Source organism: Lactuca virosa, chromosome 1 (genome assembly GCF_052849685.1).
Source record: "Lactuca virosa cultivar CGN04683 chromosome 1, Lactuca_virosa_CGN04683_v6, whole genome shotgun sequence".
In the NCBI taxonomy this organism is placed as follows: domain Eukaryota; kingdom Viridiplantae; phylum Streptophyta; class Magnoliopsida; order Asterales; family Asteraceae; genus Lactuca; species Lactuca virosa.
In genome coordinates this window covers 175,101,576-175,117,297 of record NC_136426.1, presented here as the reverse complement: position 1 = coordinate 175,117,297, position 15,722 = coordinate 175,101,576, and the positions used below count along the sequence as shown (strand labels likewise).

General features: G+C 37.7%; 1 pseudogene; it reads right to left on the bottom strand.

The window, feature by feature from the left end:
- Positions 1 to 12,153: 12,153 nt before the first annotated feature.
- On the bottom strand, positions 12,154 to 15,342 carry LOC145107480 (putative disease resistance RPP13-like protein 1; annotated as a pseudogene).
- Between the last annotated feature and the right edge of the window lie 380 nt (positions 15,343 to 15,722).

The following is a 15,722-nucleotide window of genomic DNA, read 5'->3' as shown; positions in this document are numbered from 1 at the left end:
AAACCTAATTTTATTGTTAGAAAACAGTGTATTTGGTCATCTCATTTGGCCAGCAACTATAGTCTTCGTATCATAATATGTTTTCACCGGTAAAGATTTACAAAGGGTGGTCGGATGTTGATAGAAAGTAAGGTGATGATAAAGCCAATGTGGGTTTTTCTGCCAAGGGTTGTGCATGGTTTGATGTTACTACCACGGCTGTTCTTATTCTTCCTGTAACATCCAACTTTTTTATATTATTAAGGACAAAACAAATAATATCTTTTCTTTAAAAATATCAAATATAATTAAAATCATTTGTAAAAGAAACATTAATGATGTCATCTCATTAAAACTTTTAATGAAACAGCAGTGTTTCTAAAAACATTTCCTTAACAATTTAGGATAATAATTATCAGAGATGTCATCTCATTTAAACTTTTAACGAAATATTAGTGTTGCTAAAAAAACATTTCCTTAACAATTTCCAATAATTATTATCAGAGTTTATTCATTGGTAAATCTTGTCCTTCAATACTTAAAACCATATATAATGAAAACATCATTAATAACATCTCATTGAAGTCAAAGCCCAGGTTATATAAGCATAACGTCATAAATGAAATTAACTGAAAACTTTAAAAAACTTTAACTTTGCGTGTGAAAGCTCATAATAGTCCAGTCGTGTCCAAAAATGTTAATAAACAACAAGAAGCACAAAACTTAGTGAGTATTCATAATACTTACTCGTTATATCGATCATATGAAATACACATAACACAAAACACATATCATATATTATGTAATAATTCAGATATCACATATAATGTTGGTACCAACATCAACCGTACAGAAAACTGGTTTCCCGGACATTCCAATATAAGAACTAGTCGCTTCCCTCCGAGAGGCTTTTCGTGACTTGGTGTCACAACTAGATTCCTTCAAAAAGTCCTTTCTCAGTGTTGACCAATCCTTTGATGTATTTTATAGGTTATAAAAAAATTTATGTGGTGGAAAAACACTAAACCCTTAAGTTCACGTGCAACCTAGAAATGATCTATATTTTCTCTATTGATAGAAATAATCTATGGACATCAAGAAACCTTAGAGAGAGGCTATGAAAATGGATATTAACATAAAGATTAGGGTTACATACCTTTTGGTAATTATAGCAAATAGTCAAATCAAATCTTCTTGAAATTCCATGGAAAGCAGTCACCAAAAGGATGGTGCCTCTAATGGATCACACCCAAAACCAGAAACCCTAGAATTAGGAGGAGAGAGGAGATATGAAGTGAAATTTGTTCTTATGCCTTTAGGTAATGTGGTGGACAAAAATTACAAGCCAAGGGGTCCTATTTATAGTTTAGATAACTTTCAAGCAAAGTATTATTTGAATTAATTAAATAATAGATTTAATCATAATTCAAATCATTTCTTTTTATGCAACCAGTAACCTTCCAGAAACCCTAGGAAACCCTCCAAAATGGTCCATACCATGGAGGTTCTATAATTGCTTCTTTTGTTAAACTATTGAACAATTACAATTCAACCCTTGCATTTTCAGTTAATTCCAATTAATCCCGAATTAATTCCAGACTAATTCTTATTAATAATTAATCAATTCTAATTGATTTGACATTAATTTATTAATCATATAAATTTAACTAATAAATTATTTAACAATCGATCTCATATAAATTTATTAATCACATAATAAATTAAGAAATCAACTGTCTATTTCCATTAAAGATATTAATCACATAATATATTAACAAATCATTTTACCATAATTTCCAAGTAGTTTATTAATCATATAATAATCTAATATACTATACTTTTCTCTCCTAATATCAGTTCTAGCTATTTTTGGTAATGAAGGAAACCCAAAAAGGACTTTACTCTTAATTACAAGAATATACCAGTTTAGTTACTGGCTTAGACAGTGTTACCCAAAGTCACTGCCGAACTTCGATTCAAATCAAACGTTATCCCTAAGATAAGTGATCAGATATTCCTTCGTTCTACAAAATATTGTATGAACTAAGTCATGGATTAAATGATCAATTTCATGTCCAATTATTATGTTTCCTGATTTCCCAATTTGTGATCAATTTAGACTATAAAATCGAATGCATCAATAAGGTCAGGACCAGGCGCCTGGTTTCATAGATCAACTCAAATCACCGAGGGGCCCATAGATATCGTTTTTCCTTATTCAAGTAAAAGGGAAGAATTACATTGACTATATAATCATATAATTCATATGTCAAATCACACATGGAATAACCATTTATAAAATCCATTTAGGAGATGTGTTTGAGCAAACCAATGCACAACTGATATGTAAACTATGAACTATATATCTCTACTTTAAGAATAGAAGATATTATCGTCTTAGAATTACTTGTGATTGAGTCTATGAAGTAATCTCTAAGTATGGGTTTATCCAATACTTAAACTCTCTATTTTCAAAGTACTCATAAATATTGTAGCAATCCAATTTCAATGTTGTAACACCATAAATTTTCAAACAAAATTTTCATTTTAAAATCACATAATTCTAATAACACATTTCACAAAATCCCACTTATTTAATTTACGAAACGCAACTCCATAATTGTTTGATTAATAATCCAGGATCCTCAAAAGATAACTCTTTCTCTGGTGTGTACAATCAAGTCGGCGCCTTCCCGTGATCCTGAGATGAACCTGAAACACATGTCACATAACACGGTAAGCACGAAGCTTAGTGAGTTCCCCAAAATACCACATACACAAATAATAAGCCTCTCATGGCTATAACTCGGCATGGACCCTCCGGTCTCATAGCTCAGTTTGGACCCTCCGGTCCTGTCTCGGTAGAAAACCTCCGGTCCCACCACTCAGTTTGGACCCTCCAGTCCTATCTCAGTAAACACAGAATATATAGCATATATATCACACAGACAAAATGCATAATATCTCATAACTCAAGTAAGCACATAAGACCCTCCGGTCACACAAAACCACCACTCTAGGTAAAGTATAGTGAGAAGACTCACCTTGGATTATAAACAGCTCCTATAGACGCTGTTGCTGCACACCGGCCTCTAACACTGAACCAAAACCCACAATTAACCAATTAAGATCTAAGACCAAACCTCACTCATTAGGTCTAAAGGTAGTCGACTAACTAGCCCATAAATAACCCAAAACCCATTGGGACCACCTAGGCCCAATAATAAATGGGCCTCTCCCGAGGCCTGACTCTCAAGTCCAAGTGGCAAGCCCAACACAAGGGCCCAAGGTATATATATATATATATATATATATATATATATATATATATATATTCCTCTGGTCCAAATCTCTAGTACAACAAGCCCAAACTCCAGGCCCAATATGGGACTTAGCCCAAAAAGTCCACAGTGAGGTTACACGGGGCGTACCTCCCTTGGTACGCTCAGCGTACACAAGCATGCATGAAATCTGATCGGGGACACCAACCCAGTACGCGGGGCGTACTAGGATTACGCTCGGCGTATGTCCAGTATGGCTTTTCTCACTTTCTTGGTCTTAACCCGTTAAGACCCTAGCTCATATCACAGATCTAGACTCCCTAGAGGCTCGTAATCCATAAAGTCTATGACTTTAAGCCTTTGCATGGCAGGTAAAGTCACAAACACCCAAAACTCTCATCCTCTAATCTTAAAATGCTCATATCTTATGCATGGGTTGATTCAAAAGTCTAAGTCTCGATTTTTATGACTCTACACCACTTAAGATACTCAAAGGAGCTGATAATAAATTCTAGAGCTCAATATCTCATAAAGTCTCCAACTTTGGGACTAAAGCCCTAAAATACACTAAAATGATGCACAAATCAAAAGAGTGAGAACGCTTTGAGCTTTATACCTCAATATGAAGCTTCCAACTTAGATAAGCTCAGATCCAAAGCTTGGAATCCTACTCCTTCTTCTCCAAGGCTCCTTCTTCATTCTAACGAAACACAAGATCACTCAATAGCTCATAAATGGACAACACAAGCTCAATGGACGAGTATTTAGGGTTTGAGAGGGTTGATTGTCTGAGGATGGTGGCCAGGAATGAGGCCATCTTATTCTTTATATAGGGACACCCCCTCATTTAGGGTTTTCACTCTGTGCCTAGTACGCCCAGCGTACTTGGTGGCTCCACTTAAAAATCACGCACATGAGTATGCTAAGCGTACACACACGTACGCCCAGCGTACTCCGCTGTCACCTTTCTCAAATAAGGGACCTATCTTGTCAAAACTTCAAACTTTCATAGCTTCCTCGATATAACTCCATTTCCAATGAACCTCATATCCACGGAAAGGTGACGAGAAGCCCTACGCTTCTAGCAACTCGTCGCAACCCCAAGGCTTCCTCATGCCCGACTTGCGGCCCAAGGACCCTAAATCACGGACGATCCAAAATAGGATGTTACTAATGTCCTAATCTCAATCGACAATCTACAATCAATCGATAACAATCTTAATTCACCACTTACTTCCAAAAGTATGAACAGTTGTGTAATTTTGAATAATATTAAAATTACTCAAGGAAGAAAAATATATCAATTGAAACACAATAATAAATTAATTAACTATGGCATCATACCTATTGATCATAATTAAATCTGTATTATTTAATCACCATAGCAATTACGAATTTATTCATTATATATTGTTTCGAGTAATCAACTAACCACTTGAATTAGATAATATCAGTCATGTCATGTTATGAACATGAATACTATACCTCTCAATGGTCATTCCTTTTTAAACAGATCAATTGGACATTTGTAACGATCCAAATTCTCACCGGTCACCAAGGTTAGCTTCCGTTACTCGAATACTAATTTTCCTTAGTGGATTTGTTTCGTTTATGATTAAATTCAATAAAGAAAAAAAGAAAATAATAATAATAATAATAATAATAATAATAATAATAATAATAATAATAATAATAATAATAAATAAATAAATAAATAAATAAATGTTATTTTCTACCTAAGAATTTATGCTGGAGGTGTATAAGATAAGTCTAATAAAAAAAGGTTTAACATGAATAGAGGAGTCAAGGTGTTATTTAATAAAACTAAATTTGTCTAGATTCTAGGGTTAGGAGGGGAAGGATTTAAAATTTGACTTATGAGGGTCCAATAGGCAAAATTTTGGTATAACCCCCAAGGATGTGGATCGATACTCCTCCCCACGTCTGCTCCAATCATCCTCATGGCTAACATATATAAAAAATCGATCGAGACTCACTACTACCTTTTGAAGCGTCGTCGATTGAAGGCCAGGAAGAAAAAAAAGCGTGAATAAGGAGTGGGGAGGCAACGTTGAACCAAGGAGGAGGTGGTAAAAGAAGCCTTGCTTGATCGTCCCTAGAGGGAAGAAGGAGAACTGCGATTTTGGCTTAATTCGGGGTCTAGGAATCATCCTTGGTAAGCCTCGAATTTCCTTATTGTGAAATTCATTAACTAATCGATGATAATTGGTTAATTGTATTGTCAAATTCTCTTTTTTGATGTTATTGATCATTCATTCTTCTTCCTTGCAGTTCTTCAATGTTCTTATGGCTAATGCCATTCTTATTGGGTGTGTTTTGATGATTCATTGTTGCCCAAATCATGTCATGAACACACTCAAGAATGATTTTGATATGTCCTTCAATTAGCCCTTTGTTGATTGTCAGAATTCGTGCTTTTGTTATCTCATATATCATGATGGAATTTTTTGGTGAATGTCTATGTTTTGGAATCTCCATAAGGACCTCAAAATAGTTTTCAAGTATATTCAAATATGGTGAATTAGTTGGAGAAATTCAAACCCAAGTTGGTTTTACCTTTTTGACATCATATGTTGTCTTTGCTTTAAAGACAATGTACTTTGGACCATGGTTGGAGGATGAAACTATCTTTTTACTTCCATGATATATTGCTACTGATTTAGACTTATTTTTCAGCTATTTGGTCGATTTGGGTGATGGCTTAATGGGTTAAGTGGTCAAAAAGTCTTCAAAACCCAAAGCTGGAAATTGCAAAAAAAAAATCGTCGAATCTGCCCTTGGATTGGAAAAATTACAGAAAAAACACCACGAGTCGGATTAATGACCCATAAATTCTCAAAGTTTTCATTTTGGGTCTATTTTGTGCGTGAATTTTCCAGGTCCTATTGTTGCCTCCAACTTAGGTGAAAATCGCATTTTTCACCAGCTGGTCACAATATAGCTGCATTGATAGACAGTTTCTTAAAAATCATATAAAATAGTAGAAAAATCATTTGGACCTTTAAAATCAATATGAAAAGCTAGAATCCTCAACTTCTGGAATATGAAATAAAAATAATTTTTTTACAAATCCCATGGGTGCTAAAACAACTCTAAACAGGTGGCTATTTTGGGTCCAAAACTGGGAACTTTGCTTGAGAATTGATTTATGTGTTTAGGTTATGGATTTGTCATCTTTGGCATTTTAGAACTCCAATAACCTTTTATTTGTATTGTAATAGGGTAAAGCGTGATACTTCGACTTTTACAAGACTTGAAGTGTAAGGTGGTCACATCTTTTGCAAAGGTGAGTTAATTTTGTGGAATTATAAAGTACATTGTTAGGAGTATCCCATATCTTAGATGAAATGGGATGAACCTAGTTATCTAGGATATATGTGCCCTTTTGATGATTGAGTATTTTGCCATGGTTGTTGAAATACTTTATGTGTAACTATATCTAGGATGTTACATGCTAGACTCCTCTTTGTTCGATGTGAGATGTGGGCTAAACTCATCCTAGATTGAGTGTTGTGCATGTATATTATGTGTTGTGAGCAAGTCAATACTTTTTTGAAAATATTTGTTTACAATGTTTTAGGACATGCATGCTAGTGTTGTAAAATCATTATAGAAGTGTTGTGAATGAAATTCGTGTGTGATGTAAAACGTAATAACTACATAAAATTACATGTTTTCATGAAATGAACCCTTAAAGAGGTACTATGTTAATAAAAGAAAATTCATAATATTTACATGATCACTTGAAGATGGTGAAAGTGTAACTCCTTAATTAATTAATTATTATTAAATTAAAAATAGGAATACACTAGCGCGGCTAAGGGTAGTAACCTAGACATGGGTATATACCCTATCCAGATTATTGCGGGGACTCGATGGGTTGTATGAAACCTATGGAAAAAGAGCTTAAGGCAAGGCAACGTCGAATGATTTTCTAGGAGATCATTCTAGACATGGTACGAATGGTGGGAGGACTGGAGTGATGTTGGTCTAGTGGTGGGACCAGCGCAAACATCACATGCGATTGTGAGGCGTAACGCGGTGGAATTGGCACCGTTTGTACCAATCCTTAATGACAACGCATGTATATGAATGTGCAACGTCGGAGTAGCAAACATATCGCACAGGGGGCAATGATTATGGGTGAGAGTCGCGCCTCACCTAGTGCATTGGGTCATGTCGGTCACATTAGTAGCGATCGGGGAACCTTCCTTGGGGATTTGCGGTTAATAAATAGACCCTAACTTGGAGGTATTACTTTAATAACTATAGTGATGCTGAGCGGTGAGTAATTATTAAAATAAAGCGGAGAAATAAATTCTTATATAATAATATTAAAGCGGTGGAAAGATAAACATAAATTAGTTACCGCAGGATTGAGGAGAGTAACTAATAAGAAATCTCTAAAAGAATAATAAAATAAGTTGAGCTAAAAATGTGTTTGGTTTGCGGTGTGATGTGATTATGTCTTGCTTGTGAGTGTTTGATTGTGTGGGGATGTTTTCTGTGAATCTGTCTATATTATATGTGTTCTCTTACCACTGTACTGTAATTGGCACACTTAGCTTATGCTACACTTGTTCTTTTGTTGCTTGTTTTTGTGTATCGGAATAGGTAGCTTGACATGATGCCTTGGTGAAGATGGGAACCAGTTGGTAGTGATGAGAATTAATACTTTAAGATCGATAGATTCAACAGATATCAAGAATACGATAATAATCAATGACAAGCAATAAACACAAAGATGAATCAAACGTGTGTCGAATGATTAATATGCTCCACCTCAGAAGATCTTAATGAGAATTGCTACTATAGAGGTGTGTTAGGGTTACAATACTTGTTAAACAAAATAGTGATCTAGAAGCGTAATAGATATAATGCATGCATGCACTATATATATATATATATATATATATATATATATATATATATATATATATATATATATATATATATATATATATATATATATGTAAACCCTAAAATAAACACGGTTGGACAGGCCCAAACCGAGAGTACAAAATTGACCGAACTATCATGGCCCAATGGCGCAACACCTTGGACTCAACAATCTCCCCCTTTGCGCCAATTGAGGCGAGAGATCACTTCGGTTGAGTGATAGCAGATGACTTCACGGTCTTGAACAGCTTCGGTATGATGGCAAGCAAAGTTTGACGAAAGTGAATATACCACCGAAGCATGTCCGAAAATAACTTCTTGTCTGCATCACTATTCTGATCACACCGATATATGATTTCAAGAATATGCTCCAAGCATGCGGTGGAGAACAAATGTTTGTCAGCAAGAGCGAACAGACATTTTTGACCTTTGCCCCTTGTGAACAAAACAGTGTGAAATTGTGGATCAATTTTTCCTTTAATCATCACAGTCATGTCGCTTGCCTTCCCAATTAGCTTTATAATTGGTTTCTTCTTTTTGGCAGAGGCGACTTCCTGATCCATTTTCGCCACTTCAAGAATGTAGCACACCAGCATCCGCTTGATATGATCAATGATAGGCCCGTACTCTTGTTGATTGGTAAGCAAAATGTTGTTCAAGAGAATCCAGTCATGAGGATTTAGATTTGGCAACTCAGCAAAGGAAATCGTATAGACCGAACCATCTGACCCTCGAGTCACCTTGAACTTGATGTTGAGGAACTTCCCTGCCGGAGTCGGTTTCAACACCTTGAATGTTGTAATTTCTTATCGCTCCAAGTCAGATGTTGGGGTTGAGAGAAAGTAAAGTAGTATTCCAGCAAGTCTCGATCAACCTTCGGATCAGGTGAAGGAACAACAACCATAGAATCAAAACAATGAAATATGAATGCCTTTCGGGTGATTTGCATGTCCAACTGAGAATCCTTGGAGTTATCAAGACTGAACGAAAGGACTGGTTCGAGCCAATGTGTGCTTGGAGACTCGATTACTTCCTTCACAAGCTTTTCCATCGTCCATAAAGGGAACATGGATTTCCTTCTTTCCAAGGTTTCATTCATTTCTTTTTCAAGGTCTTCGTCCGCCTATTGAAGCGTCTCCTTAAGCTCTCTATCAGTTTCTTTGAATTTGGGATGTTCAACTTTAGAGGCTTTACCTTCGGTTTCACTCACATCCTCAATTTCTATCTCAACACTATCGTCAATCTTCTCTTTTCCTCTGTCCATCATACTGCCCGAAGCATCCTTACCCTTCGGTACAACAGTGACTTTCGCTTGTTGAGTGGGTTTGATTGGTTGTGGAGTGGGCTTGATTGTGGGAGGTGGTTGAGTCAGTCCTTTACCAACATTGTCTCCCCCTTGTTTCTAAAGGACAACGGGCTCCGGAACACCCTCAATCCTGCTTAAGATGTCTAAAGCAGGTCTCAATTTCTCAGCTAGATGACGCCTAAATGTGATGGTAAGAGAAGAGTCATGAGCCTCCAGAACATGCAGAAGTATAGAATGTACGTCACCAACACTGCTTTTAATGATAGCTCGTTCGGTCTTGGGATCAGCATTTTCCTTCTTAACGTGGGAGAGTTGCAGAGTTTGGGTTTCAAGTTGAGTGGTTTTAAGAGCGTGTTCATCCATGATTTTGTTCTCCATGGCAAGATCGTGTTGCAGTTTGTCAAGGCGAGTGGAGATGGAGGATAGAAGTGTAGCCTGATCATCCTTCAGAGAATCATGCACCATCTCAAACTTTTGCTGCTCACCTTCAAGAGACTCGGAAAGTGAATCAACAGCCGAATTGACCTTTGTAGCATTAGACTATGCAGCACCTTTAAGAGAGTCGAGGAATACTTTGGCATCCTCAATCACACTTGCCACCTTTACAGAAGCATTCTTACAGGACAAGGATGAGGCATGAACAGCTTTGGTTGCAGCCTGGATGGACTCATCATGCTTTTTGATGGAAGTTTCAATCAAAGCTTTGACAGCAACATCAAAATAAGCAGAGGATGAGGAGGTGGAAGATGAAGCGAGCAACCGGTTAAGTTTCGCGTTGAGATCTTTGAGGTGTCGCTTGGTGATGGGAGCATCATCATCATCATCGCTACGAACGTAATATGGGCTGTAATAAACAGAATCGAACTCCATATCGGCTCCGCCAAGAATAGGATCAGATTCGGTTGAGGGAGGTGGGGATAAAGGTTTTGAAGTAACTGGGATTTGAATACCTTCGGTAATTGCCCCCGTATTAGATACGTTGACAACAACCGGAGGTTCGGTTGTAGTAGTTGTGGTAGTTGCTTGTGTGAGGATTAGAGTTGGAAGAGAAACAGGAGTAGTAGTTGGTGGAGTTGAAATCGGTTGAGAAGAAACCGGTGGTGGAAGTGGTGCAATGGAAATAGGCACAGTTGTATGAGAAGGTGAAGGAGGAGGAGTTGGAACAGATCCAGTTATACGTACCTCAGGAGATGGGGACCGAGGAGGTGTATTTCCTCTCGATGGGCTTTCAAGATTAACAGGTTCGCCTTCATTGCACTTTTCTTGATCTTGATCCGAAGGGACATAATCAGAATCACTTGACGAGGCAGCCTTCGGTTTCTTGGCCATCTTTTTGATCTTTCTCTTTTTGTGAGCAGAAGATGGTTCTTTCTCTGCTTTGCGCTTTTTGGGCGTGGCCACTTGGGATGAGTGCCCTTCAATTTCCTTCTTCTGCTCTAGTTTCTTTCCCCTCTTGGTTGGTTTATCAACAGCATCCAACGCACTTTGCATGTCTGGGGTAAGTTGCATCGGTCCTGTTGGAGTCAACTTCCTGTAATCAGCCATGACTTTACTCTCGGCTGAAACACACCGGTACATCATTTCAGGAACAGAACCAATGAACGAGAACTGTGTAGGATCAGAAACTATGATTTTTGTGGTGTGGAAAGTGGCAATCGAAGACTTCAAAGCATCCGCCATGACACGAACCTGAAAGTGCTCCTTTGCTCTGTGAGTGTCAACGTCCAGAAGCGTGCACAAGAAATTTTAGATTGTTTGGATGAAGAATTGAGACTTTGCACCAGTTGCGTCCAAATCAAGGAGCCATAATATAAATTGATCCCATGGTAAAGACCATAGAGAATGGTCATAAATCCATTGCTAGCCCCATCAGACCCAGCAACCCGTTCTGCTAAGCCTTTGAATATAAGAGTAAAAAGACCATTCCACTGAGAAGGTAAACAAGACTTCTTGAACTTTGTCACGGTGGTAAGCACATCAGTGTAACCCATATCATAGAACATTGTAAACAGTTGGGTAGTGGTGATGAAATCGGGAGACACAACAGAAGCATCATTTGGTAGCCCCAACAAGGAACAAAATCGGGTTTTGGAAACTAAGGACTTATGATTGAAGATGTCAAAGTAGATTCGTTCCTTGCGTTTATCGTAAGAGGCAGTAGAGTAGACCTGCGATAACAGAGACATTGGAACGGATTCCACTTGGGTTAGGGCAATAACCAGTGGTGAATATTTGAGACATTCAACCACATGGAGCATGTATGGATCATAGAGAAAGGGATTCAGGTCAATGATAAGGTTTTGATTGGGTTTGATGGCTAACGGAAAGGAAGAGGCGGTTTGTTCGTGAACAAATGATGACTCAGCCATTGTTGCAGGTTTGAAGAAGAAGAAGATGAACAGTTGAAAATCGCCGGTTTATGCTTGAGCAAGATTGGAAATGGTAAAGAGGTACATTAGGTGTGAGAAATCCTTATATACTGTTCCCAGGAGAGAGAAAGAATCGAATCTGGTGGAATCATGTATTGAAGTCTGAGGTGAAGAGTCCCATGGAGGTATCAAAGGATACTCTTGACAGACTACGTGTGTGGGTCTTATAGACCATACGTATAAAGAAAAACTTTTGTCAAATAGTATGCATAGTCAGCAGAGACGATGGAAAATTCTGTTGTCCCCACTCCGACATAGGCTTCTTCAACCCTCCTATCATCAGATTTCTTAAATTAGGAGGCCACAACCCACAAGGGAAGGAGTAGTCCATACTTGGACAATCAAATACATGCAAATTAGTCAAAGATGGGAGACTTTGCAGATGCTCATGAGAAAATGACTTAAGATTCTTGCATGTAATGAACGTCAAAGATGTTAGGCAACAAAGGGGATCAAAACCAAAACCTTTGTCGGAGTGCCCCATTGAGAATGTCAAGGAAGTCAACGAATCACACTCACGGATTTCCAAACTTTCAACACTATTTGGACAACTAAAACTCTCCGGTGTGTTAGAATTATCAAACATTATTTGTTTAAGACATTCCATGCTAATCCCCAAATTAACCTCTTTGTCTCCTAATAATGATACCAAATTTTTACACTTACGTACCTCCAACTTGGGTGAACTCCCAACTACGAGTTTCAACACTGTTTTTGAACCTTCTTTCATGTGTAAAACCTGAAGTGATGGTATCAAGCCAATCGACATTTCAGCTAGTTTTAAGCAATCTTTTATAGAAACCTCACGAAGACAAGGAAACGATCTAGCAGCTGTTTCATCATCATCATGACGACTAGTTGTCCATCTCTCCCAACCTTGCATATCTTCAAATTCCAAAACTTCAAGCGATGGAAATGCAATGCCAAGGAAAGAATCATCAGGTGCAAGTAACTCAAAACCCACAGTCTTCACCTCATTCATCCCTTTAACAAACAACTTTTGAAGTGATGGTAGTTGTCCAAGTGTTGGTAAATGGTTACTTCTGCAACCACGTAAGGTAAGTTCTGTTAACGCATCAAATGTGGGATCAGTGATCCAACTAGGGAACATAGATCCCTTGTAGAAGACAATCCCCAGTTCTCTCAACTTGTAATGAGGCCTCAACTCTTCAAGTACTTGATATTCAATCATCTCATTCCGAGAATCATCAAATACATCACTCCACTCGATACGCAAATCATCAAGACCATTCTTTTGATGTAAGTTGGCATCCTTTGCTTGTTCTGGATCTATCACTTTTTCAAGACTAGTCAAGGAAAGTTCGCCTTCAAGGTCCGATAAGTCCTTAAGATCGGATATTTTGAACCCGTTTCCTCCTTCAATAATGACCTTGGTTAGAGTTTGCAAACTTGTCAATCCACCAATCCCTAAGGGCATATTCTTCAATTTTGGGGTATCACTTATGTTAAGATGTCGCAAGTTTATTAACGTTACAAAACTTTTTGGCAAGTCAGATAAGTGATGACAACCATGAAGTAATAAGCTTTGTAGGTTATAAAGATCGCTCACTTGTTCAGGCAAACATGTGATTGCAGTATGAGAAAAATTGAGGTACCTCAGATGCTTAAGACTGCCAATGGATTGTGGTACCTTTGTGAGTACATAATTAGATAAGCTTAACACCCTTAAGAATGATAGTTCAGAAAATAATTTATCGATTACTTTGTCTGATGGGTAACTTTCCTCTCCAACTGACAACAATAAGAATGTCCGCAAGCATCTAGCTCTTTGTAATTCGTTGAGCTTTCTATATGATCTCCCTCCAGAACCTATAAGTGAAAAGTGTCGAAACTTCTCAAAAGTTTCATTCATCCCGGATACATCCATGTTATCATCTAGTCTAAAGAAAAATTCTCCTGCAACACTTGTGGCCAAGTCATTTACAAGGTCATGCATTGCATAACCTAATTTGTCATTTGTTGAATGCTGAAAAAACGACATTGACTTTAGCTCTTCGAAACACTGATGACCTAAACTCTCCTTTGACTTGTTCCCTTTTGATCCAGACAAAAATCCTTCTGCCATCCATAGCAGGACTAACTCATTCTTTTCAAACACATAGTCCTTGGGAAATAATGAGCAGTATGCAAACAATAGCTTCAAATGTGAAGGGAGATGATAGTAGCTTAGTCTTAGAGCTGGAAGAATCTCACTTCCATCCTGTATATCCCATATCTCACTATTCAACAGCTTTCCCCATTCATCACCATTTCTACTTGTCTTCAAAACCCTCCCAAGTGATTTCAAAGCCAAAGGCAATCTACCACATTTTCTCACGATACCCTCACCATGTAATCTAAGGCTTGTATGTTTCTCAAAGTTTTTCTCACCAAGTGCATGTTGGGCAAATAAAGATAGAGCATCATCATTTGACAAAAGCCCAAGATCGTAACTTTCATCAGAATCCATCACCGATGCAACCCAGGTATTCCTTGTTGTGACCATAATTTTACTCCCATGTCCCCCTTGAAGAGGGCTCTGGAGGAGCTCCCACTTACTATGGTCTTCATTCCAGACATCGTCTAGAACAACAAGAAACCTTTTCTTATTTAGTTCTTTTTTGAGGGCCACGTGAAGGTCATTAAGAGTAGAAAAGCTTTTGTTCTCCCCAGCTACACCATCAAAAATAGCCTTGCAGATATTAAAGACATTGAACTCTTCTGAAACACAAACCCATGCCATGAGTTCAAAATGCTCTATCACTTTCTCCTCGTTGTACAAAACTTTGGCAAGAGTGGTTTTTCCGATCCCACCCATACCAACTATGGATATTATCCGTACATTTTCATTATTCTCCAACAATTTCCCCATCAATACCTCTTTATCGCCTTCCCTACCTATGATTTTGGACTCATCAACCAATGAAGTTTGCTCCAAACGTTTCTCGTTTGACCTTTCAAGATTTGAATTCACATTCAAACCCAGACCGATTTTCACCTCAACAAGATCAAGTAATCTGGTTGTAATCTCATCCAGCTTAGAGCTCATCTCACGACCATACATAATGTTGGGAGGACCGAAATTAGTATAACAATTTGCAAAGAACTTCAATACCTTATTAGTGTTGGTGCTATCACGAAATTCTTGATTCAACTTGCGTAACCCAACTTCGGTTGCCAAATCATCGAGTACATCGTCTATGTCATAGGCTAAATCTTGGAGATCATTCAGCCACAATTGAACAGCTCTCTCCTTTATCTGCTTATGGCCTGCATCAATAAGGACAGCTTGGATTATGGGCAGGGTTTTCTTCCATTTCTTCAGCTTAGAATCGATTCCTTCAGATTGAGCCAGCTTCATCAAGTCACCAGAGAGCAGTTTCTCACACAGCACCGTGATGACAGCACTAACAACGATTTCAGCCATTTAGATCTGGAAAAGGAAAAGGATAAATTGTTTCTCGATTTCAGAGGAAGGCAAGGATGGAAATTTGCAGATGAAGGAGCAAATCGGATAGACTGAATGCAGTGTGAATCTGAAATCTCATAGCCTTGACCCTTGTACAACTTTTCGCACTAATCACACTTTTCAAAATATTTGTAATCTCATCTCACGAACCATTAACCAGATTATATTATTGAGAAAAGTTGTATTAAGGGTTAATTATTTTATGTAAAAGTTCTTTTTTGTGCGCACACATGTCTTTTAATTATATAATAAGATTTTTAGAATTTATGTTTTGATGTCTGTTTCATCATTTAATTACTTCCAAATAAAATTTAATCCCATTACTGTTAATCGATGCT